The following is a 9,916-nucleotide window of genomic DNA, read 5'->3' as shown; positions in this document are numbered from 1 at the left end:
ATTCCAGATATTAAGATTCCAAATTCTACTCGCCTCCTCAGGGGAAAAAAAAATTAAATAAAAACTTGAGGAATAAAGTAAGAAGTCAATGTTCTCATATAAACATGACAAGCCCAATTCTATCACTGCAATATACTCTTTGACTTCAGTACAAAAATCTTTTCTGACCATCTGGAGCTACTCCAGGCATGAGGCCAAAACTTCGCAATTCCTTTTCAAAGTAAATGACAGATCAGTAACTGCCACGTTGCTAATGCACAGCCAGAAGGGAGCACCTCATATCCTAGTCAGTGTTCCCTGGAGTTTTACACATGTAGTAAAAACAAAGTGCTTCCACATAAATCTGCCCGCTTACCAATATTCCAAACTGAAAAGCGATCATGTCACTTCTGAACAAGGCGGCATTTTTAGGGTGTGATGCTATCACCCTATCTCAGAGGCAGGAAGTAGGACCTTCTGCAAGTTTCACTAAGAGCCAGCTCTAAATTAGAAAGAAACCTACGTGTGTCAATATTTCAGTTCTCCAGAAATGGCCCATGGAAATCTACTAGATACTTCGAGTCTGTCCCCTGCAATGACAGAGACGTCGGTAAGATTGCAATAATCGTGGGGTCATGTAATACACAGGGAAACAGGGGTGAACCCAAGCTCAATGGTATCTGTAAAGTTGGTGCAGACTTCTTTCTCAACCCTGTTGACCAAAGAGCAGGATCACTTTCTTCATTCATCCAATGAACCAAATGGAGAGCCTACGACATGCCAGGTACACACAATAATGGTGGATGGAAATGGAGCTTCTCAACATCTCCGCCAAGAACATGAAAAGTTCGAGACCAATTTCATGTAATATGCTCAGAATAAGAGTAACATTAAAGTTCAGAGGCTTAAATTTGGTAATCCGCCCCAGAAGTGTTCTAAGCAGAAAGACGTTGACCAGCAATGGCTAAGGACTTCCTGCAAATATTTCTTTCCAGATTTCAAAGACATGGCAGTTATCTCAAAAGTCACACCTTCCACTGGGAAACTAGCTTATCCTTTAAGAAAAACATTTTAAAACTGAACAATCTGAAAATTTGTCCAGCAGCAGGCTGTTTCTTACAGAGAGAAGTTGTAAGGAGTTTTACAGATGAGCAAAGTTGCTGAACAATGCTCACAAAATTAAACTGCAGATATACCACAAGTAAGTAGGAAATAGGCAATTACGGGTCTCACTCTTCTGATGAACAAACTCTTGCTTGAGGATGAATTCACAGATTCAGAGTTAAGAGAGCTGGAAAACTCATTCAAGATCATCCCACCCTGATTTTACCCAGCTCACTTCATAAAGAAGCTATTTATTTTGTGTATCTGCCTTCAAAGCGTCAAGTAATCATTACCAAATTACTGGTATCTGACTGTCCTGAGCCAACTCCAAATGGAATCCTTCTGTCCTGTCCTGAGAACAGGGAAGAGACGTGCAATCTTATCAGGAATGGTGGTGAGAGAATTCAGGTCCTGGAGCAGAAACTGCAGAGTGGAATCCTCAGCACAAGAACGCATGAGGAGGATTCCTTGTCCCCCTCTGACATAGGAGAAAGAAAGTGAATGCTGATGGACTCATCTTCCCTCCTCCCAAGGGTTTAACAGGCTCAAGTGGAAATTCCAAGGCAAGTACCACCATCAACTTCCGGGAGGAATGGAGCAGGAGGAGAGGGCATCGACAACTGCAAGATTCTGAACAAGAGAAAGACTTATAAGGAAAAGTGGGACTTTTTGAAGACATTTTGGGCTGAGGCGGGTTATTTGGTGAAGTGCAAAGAACAGACTGCAAGCAACACCAAGAATGCTACGTACTACGAACATTTGAAGAAACAAAAATATCAAAAATTAAGGCCTGGGCGCCTGGGTGGCTCAGTGGGTTAAAGCCTCTGCCTTCGGCTCAGGTCATGATCTCAGGGTCCTGGAATCGAGGCCCGCATGGGGCTCTCTGCTTAGCGGGGACCCTGCTTCCCTTCCTCTCTCTCTACCTGCCTCTCTGCCTACTTGTGATCTCAGTCAAATAGATAGATAAAATCTTAAAAAAAAAAAAAAATTAAGGCTTGCCTCAAAAGTATTTAACAAAGAAGAAAGGAAGCAAGATACAAGCCAACAAGAATGGCAACAGATCACTCCAAAGAAAAACCTTAATGATCTAAAGAGAGTACATTCACATGCAACTGATACAGCAAATCTCCCTCTTTCAAAGGAGTGATCAGTATCTAGTATTTTATAGAAGGAAACGATCTTCTGACTCCACCTAAATTCACTTCTTCGTTCATTTTCCTCTCACTTTGATCTCTGTTCTTCACTTAATAAAGATTCTATTTTCTCTCAGTGATATATGGGCTTTAGGAAATAACAGAAATCAAAATGACAGTAGGGCGAAGGATGACTGAATGAATGAATGGGCAGATGAGAAAAGTACTTAGAAATACTATACATAAAATCAGCTCTGGGAAGCCTGGGTGGCTCAGTAGGTGAAACATCTGCCTTCGGCTCAGGTCATGATCCCAGGATCCTGGATCAAGTGCTGTATCGGGCTCCCGGCTCAGCAGGGAGGCTGCTTCTCCCTCTGTCTGCCTTTCCTTCTGCTCATACTCTCTCACTCTCTCTGACAAATAAATAAATAAAATCTTTAAAAAAAAAAAAATCAGCTCTGTTTAAACTGCAAAATGTCAATCGTAATGCTTAAAGAATCATCAAATAGTGACAGAAAAATCCCACTCTCAGGAAGCAGAAAAATAGCAGATGACTGGGATACCAGAGGCAAGTAACAGGCATGGACACAGAGGTGAGGAGGGGGAACGTGCCAACCACAGAATAGAAAGAGTAAAATTTCCAAATGGCCCGCGAGGGGGGTTGTGGGGCCTGACTCGTCGTGGTAATGCCAGCAGCTCACAAGCTTCAGACATCTTTATTGCATGCGTAAGAAACTATTAAGAAGGAAGTAAAACTGCACAAACTTAACCTCCGTACCAGCATAAGGATCTCATGCGACCGTTTTTCTCAGAAACAGGGAGCTATGCTGATACATAAATCAGAATTTTTGCTAAGTGTCCCCCAGTAACCAGGTTCATGCTTCATGCATTAAGTTTGTGGACCAGAAAAGTTAATTCTGTGAAAAAAGATCAGAGATCTTTTTGGTTCTTTGCTCCAACTTAGTCAAGATTGCGTAACTTGTACAAACATAGTCACTTCCTGAGCACTGAACAAAGCAATTAATGGACTGGGCACAGTTTCTAAGAGGATTTAAGGGAAGAAATCAACCTGGCCAGTCTGACTGCAGTTCATTTTAAAGAAACAAGAAACGGGAAAATATAGATATCATTGTTTGACTGAATAGTGGTCATTCTTTCTTCACTTAAGTTTCCTCCCACAAACAGACTGCAAATGACACACTGGAAAAGAATTTGCTTCAAAATGACTGTAACAATGTATCTACCATCCATACCTTCAATTCATTATTAAAACATAATGTGCAGACCCTGCCATTTTGGAAGGTAAAAAATAAAAACTGATAAACCTTTACAAGTTCAGAAGCACGACCATTCACATAGGATGGACTTTAAAAAGGGAGAAGTATCAAATCAAAAAGGAAGGAGAGAGAGAGAGAAGAGAATGAAAAGCAACCGTGGTTCCCAGCAACTTTCCAGGACTGGTTCCATGACCTCAAGTGGTCCAGGAACACTGCCCTCGTTTCTTGTACAACGGATTCAACTATTTTTTTTGCTTAAGCTAGTTTGAGTTGGTTTATTTGCAAGACAAATAATTCTTGACTATTACACCAAAAATCTTTCGATCTTCACATATTTTCAGGCATTTCAATAATTTTATTTTTTAAAGATGTTATTTTTAAGTACTCTCCACACCCCCATGTGGGGCACGAACATACAACCCAGCCATCTGAAGAGTCACAAGCTCCACTAACTGAGCCAGGCAGGCACCCCACCCCAGTTATTTTATTTTTTTAAAGCAACCTGGGGATTTATTTATGTATTTATTTATTTGAGAGAGAGAGAGCGCAAGCATGAGGCGGGGGTGGGGGGAGGGTGTGACGACACAACAAACCAACTCCAGTGAGCCCAGAACCCACCGGAGCCCACCACATTTCTATCCCAGGATCCTGAGATCATGACCTAAGCCAAGCCAGACACGTAAACCAACTGAGCCACCCAGGAACCACCCCCTACCTCAGTTATTTTAAAGTGAAAATCTCACATACTTCCAAGAATCAGAATTGGAACACAGCTTTAAAATTAATACCAAGCAAGTTTCCTCCTGGTTCAAACACATGGAGTATCGGTATCAATGTATTGCTGTGGATAAGTCATTTACTCAGTAAACACTTACTCAATACTTACTGTTTGCCAAACACTGTATAAAAAAAAAGAGGGCGGGAGGAAGTGCACCCAAGTGACTCTTCATCATTTCAGTTCAGGTCATGATCTCAGGGTCCTGGGATCAAGCCCGGAGTCAGGCTCCTGGCTCAGCAGAGAGTCTGCTTGTCCCTCTGCCCCTCCTCCTGCTCACTTGCTCTCGCACGCTCTCTCTCTCCCTCTCAAATAAATAAATATTTTTTAAAAAAGAAAGACATGGTGCCTGCCCTCCAGGAACTTCTGTTAGTGGAGAACACAAAGAGGAATTAGAAGTCTCCCTGCTCCTTTCCTTGCCACACGCCTGGACAGACTAGCTACTTCTAACTGAACCGAAGGCTCCCTAAGCTTCAGGTACTGGTTCATGCTACCCAACAGTTCCTACAGTCTTCTACTTCTAAAGGAGAAATGAAAAGTAGGATGTGGGCCACTACGGTTTTCTCTCATCACAGTGGGTAATCAGCATCAAAACCCAGGGGACACCGAAAAAAGTTTGGGCATGGGTCCAACTCATAAATATGCCTTACCTTCTGTCTTCTACCACCACCAACTCTCACCTGACCACCACCTACAACTGTGAACATACAACTACCAGCCCCCTAGACCGGAGCTATGGGACTGACCGACACAGAAGAGAGCAACTTATCACTTCTAATTAAAATCCACTATCTTTCTTTTTTATTTTTAAGATTTTATTTTTTAAGTAATCTCTATACCCAATATGGGGCACAAACTCACAACCCTGAGATCGAGTGATATGCTCTACTGCCTGAGCCATCCAGGTGCCCCAACCATCTTTCACTTTTACTTATTTCAGAGGGTCACTACAAAACGGAGTCATGAGAATCCTAAGAGAACATCAGAGAACTAAGTGTCAACTGGTTCATTACAAGGGTCTTCCCTTCAAGATGGAAGCACATTACACAACACCTTTTAATAAGCAACACCAATTGAGGACAAAGACCTCTCACAACAAACAGGAACTGAAGAGCTGGTTACATCTTCACATTCCTGCAAATTCAAACATGTATTCCCGAAAGCTGAAGGCAGGAAGATAGAGGTCATCAGATGCACAAGTGGTTTAAAACATTTCAAAATGAAGATTCTCACTAACCAAATCACTCAAAAGAACAGCGCTAGGGAAGAAGTGCTACATGGCTTCTATTTGTCTAAAAGCTTGAATTCACTGAACTATAGATAAACATCTTTATACGCAATCATCCACTTAGTATCCTGGAAAAAATATCATTATGCTAAAGGTTAATCAAGTTTATATAGGCTATCAGGTATAATGTTTCCAATGATTACTTTTCCATGGCAAAACACGAACTGCGTTACTGATTAAGGAAAATAAACAATAACTCCTAAGTTGTATCTTTGTCTTGATTTCTGGACAAACCTAAATACACCAGAAGTATTTCAAATAAATGAGTCAGACAATCTATAACAAATTCCAGCTAGTCGGTTAATAACCCATACATAATACATAATCCAAATAGAATACAACTATTTCAAACCTAAATTCCTAATCAGGAAAACAGTTTTTCAGATCAAAACATTCAACTCCCAAATACTCTCTGAATATCAGGTAAAATTTCTCAAAGCCCTTAAAATATTTTTATATGTAAATTTCAAATTCCCCATGCCATAGGGTGCAATTAGTGGCAGGTGCACTGAGGAGCACTAATCTCAGAGTTGTCAAAAAAAAAAAAAAAAAAAAAGAAAGAAAGAAAGAAAAGAAAAAAAAAAGAAAAACCGAAAAAAAACCTGGGGGAGTCAATGGTTCCTGAGACTCTTATTATGGAAGAAGCTAATAGAAAGCCATATTTCTTTTACAAATGAAATACAAATATGGATTTAAAAAACGTCCCCAAGATACATTCTAGGTCATGTGCTACTGTTAAATGTAATTTACAAAACATAGATAAGCTATATATACTAGAATTACTATGAAAGAATCATATGCTTTGCTTATTCTTGTACATAATTATAGTGACAAATGAATGAGGAAAATAAACATCATGTAAAAGTAGTAGGTCGTGGCTGGTGATAACCAGAAGCAAACCATTAGGAGCAAAAGGGTCACCACTGTAGGCAAACTGCTAAAAGGTTTTAGGGATTAAGACAAAGAGAAAGGACAACATTCACAAAGGATCCCTTGGTTCACTTTTCTCTTCCCATAAGGATATTACAAACTCCTTTCTAATAGATCATCTTAGGAAGCAAAGAAAAAGCTCCGGGAATGAAGTCAATGCGACAATACGATGACCTTAAGTTATGGTGCTTCAGCTACAGAACACAAGACATTCTGTTCTACATGAACTAAAGATCACTTCTTTTACCTCCTCTAGACAAAAAGACTGAAACATCTGCTTCTTCCAGCACTGGCTACTCCTGTGATTTTTAAGCAAGTCCCTTCAATGTAAGATCCTCCTTTCATCACATATTTCTGGGAAAATCCAAAAGCTTTTCAATGTCTCAGAAGAATGAATTATATACCAACTGAGAATCTGTAACAGAACATCCCAATAAAGCAAACATCAAAATAGCAATAAAGATCTTTTGCCTTGTTCAGAAAAAGAGAGGAGGGGTATCAACTTGCCAAAAAAAAAAAAAATCATTTTAAAAGATCATCTAAAACAAAGACAAAGACACAAAAGGAGTGGAAATCAAGTGAGCTGTGAGATGAGCGGGTGTGACTCTGAAAGGCAGTATGATTAGGATAAGCAGGGACAGGCTGACATATTTTCTCTGTCACATTAACTAATACCAACTTTCTCTTCTTGTTATTAAGACCACAGAGTAACTGACTGCCCTAAAGAATAAACAGATTTTCCTCAACATGAATGATGCCTGTGAAAAGCAAATTCATCTTCTGGGGGAGGGGGGGAAGCTGTGACAAAGTCTTCCTTCAAGCAAGTTTCCAACAGCCAGTGGGGAATGTGAGAAACGGGGCAGTTTGCAAACCTGTAGTGTAACGCCTAGAACCGTGCCAGTTCTGAGAGTACTCAGAAAGGTCTTCTACACACCTAACTTACAGACATCTACTCATGATTTCCATGTGGATAAGGGCCAAACCTCCCTATAATGGAGATTAAGAATATCAAGGTGGTTTTTTTTTTTTTTTAATACCATTGTTCTCCCAGCCCAACAGTCAACGTCTATGCTGCATTGTATGACTTTTTTTTTTTTTTTCTCCCTGCAAGTTAGAAAATTTAATTTTCTTCATTTCCAGCCAGGGCTTCTCAAACAAATCTAATGGGTGCAGACAGCATTTCCTGCCTACTGTAAGAAAATAATAGGACTGCCATTATTAACATGGCCCGAGGCATGCACGGAGGTGGGGCACTGAAGAAACTGACTTTTAATTTTCACCAGTTAGCCTACACTGCCTGCCTGGGTTTTGTTTTTGTTTTTCTAATAAAGGTGAAGGTTATTTTTTTTTCTCCAACGTTAAGGTCTAACACTGGCTCATTCATTCTTACCAAGCAAGACAGGCTCCAATCCCTATTATCCTTTCCATTCAACTGTGTTTATGTCTAGAAAAACCCTGCCAGTAAACAACCCCGCTAAAACTCGGTTCTGTTTTTCTTCTCTCTTTTGGACCTAGGCTTCCAATTTTTAAGAAGTTGGTGAGGTTCAGGAATGGCCAAAGCAGAAAAAATTATTCTATTCACTGACACCTCTACCAAACAGTGTGTGTCACACTAAAGAAATGAGCATCCAAAAAGTGAGCAGCAAAGGTGGCTACGATTTCAAGAAACACTTCAACATGTGAACCTGCAGCGGAGGCTTTATGCCATTACAGAAATGAGGAACAGAGGTGGTGACCCAAAGATGAAAGGCAGGTCTCCGGAGCCCCATGGTCTCACCCACTGATGTCAAGTCCTGCTCTTCTCTCTTAAAAACGGTTAGAACATCATCCACGAGAAAAGCAAGAGGGGACAGGAGGGAGGGACTCTTCCTTTATTACAACTCTCCTTTGATCCTAGACTTTAGGAGAGCAAGCAGAGCTGTCACACATCTATTTAAAAAGGGAAAACCTCTCTTTGCAGGGGCAAGAGTGAAGAAAAATATGGGTAGAAGTTGCACTTGTAATAACTAAAACTGCTTGACATTCAGACAGGCTTCTTTTTCCCCCCAAAGGGCTCCATATATTACTTCATTTCCTACCCCTACTATGTTACTAAGGAAGGCAGACTCTAAGTCTGGCTTTAGAGAACAGTGGTAAAGCTGTCATGTGTACAAGGATACTCAAGGAGTCAATCAATGGCAAGGCCAAGACAAAACTGATGGTTAATATCCATATACATTTAAAATAATTGGGAACACTACAAATCAAAACCACAATGAGGTATCACCTCACACCAGTCAGAATGGCTAAAATTAACAAGTCCGGAAATGACAGATGCTGGCGAGGATGCGGAGAAAGGGGAACCCTCCTACACTGTTGGTGGGAATGCAAGCTGGTGCAACCACTCTGGAAAACAGCATGGAGGTTCCTCAAAATGCTGAAAATAGAACTACCTTATGACCCAGCAATTGCACTGCTGGGTATTTACCCTAAAGATACAAACGTAGTGATCCGAAGGGGCACGTGCACCCGAATGTTTACAGCAGCAATGTCTACAATAGCCAAACTATGGAAAGAACCTAGATGTCCATCAACAGACGAATGGATAAAGAAGATGCGGTATATATACACAATGGAATACTATGCAGCCATCAAAAGAAATGAAATCTTGCCATTTGTGACAACGTGGATGGAACTAGAGGGTATCATGCTTAGCGAAGTAAGTCAATCGGAGAAAGACAACTATCATATGATCTCCCTGATATGAGGGAGAGGAGATGCAACATGGGGGGTTAAGGGGGTAGGAGAAGAGTAAATGAAACAAGATGGGACTGGGAGGGAGACAAACCATAAGTGACTCTTAATCTCACAAAACAAACTGAGGATTGATGGCGGGGGGCGGGGGGTGTTATGGACATTGGGGAGGGTATGTGCTATGGTGAGTGCTGTGAAGTGAGTAAACCTGGTGATTCACAGACCTGTACCCCTGGGGATAAAAATATATGTTTATAAAAAAATAAAAATAAAATAAAATAAAAATAATTGGGAACATTTTTTACCTAACGATCATCCTATTAAGAAGTATGTCCAACAGTTACACTGGTCTGTATTCAGTGAATAAAATAATATAATAGCAGCTATCACTTGCTAAGCCCTTGTTCAAAGCTCTGTGCCAAGCCAGAGAGCCCTAATAATTCCTGTTTAAAGAGCCATGGAGATTAACATAACCAAAGTCAGACTTAGTCCACACAGTGCGGTCTCAAGCTTAGGTCTTCTCCAGAGCACACGGGTTCAGTCATTCCACTACAAATGACGGTTATTACCAAAAATATTAATCCCAAGTTAAATCTATAGTTTCCCATGCCCTAATATAAAAATCGTATGGAAATCTGCTTTCATAGACAGCAGCTGACTAATTTCCAAGAAGGATCTCCTTTAAAAGATGTTTCCT

Source organism: Lontra canadensis, unplaced genomic scaffold (genome assembly GCF_010015895.1).
Source record: "Lontra canadensis isolate GAN:19392208 unplaced genomic scaffold, GSC_riverotter_1.0 scaffold196, whole genome shotgun sequence".
In the NCBI taxonomy this organism is placed as follows: Eukaryota; Metazoa; Chordata; class Mammalia; order Carnivora; family Mustelidae; genus Lontra; species Lontra canadensis.
Note: the sequence above shows the minus strand (reverse complement) of the source record.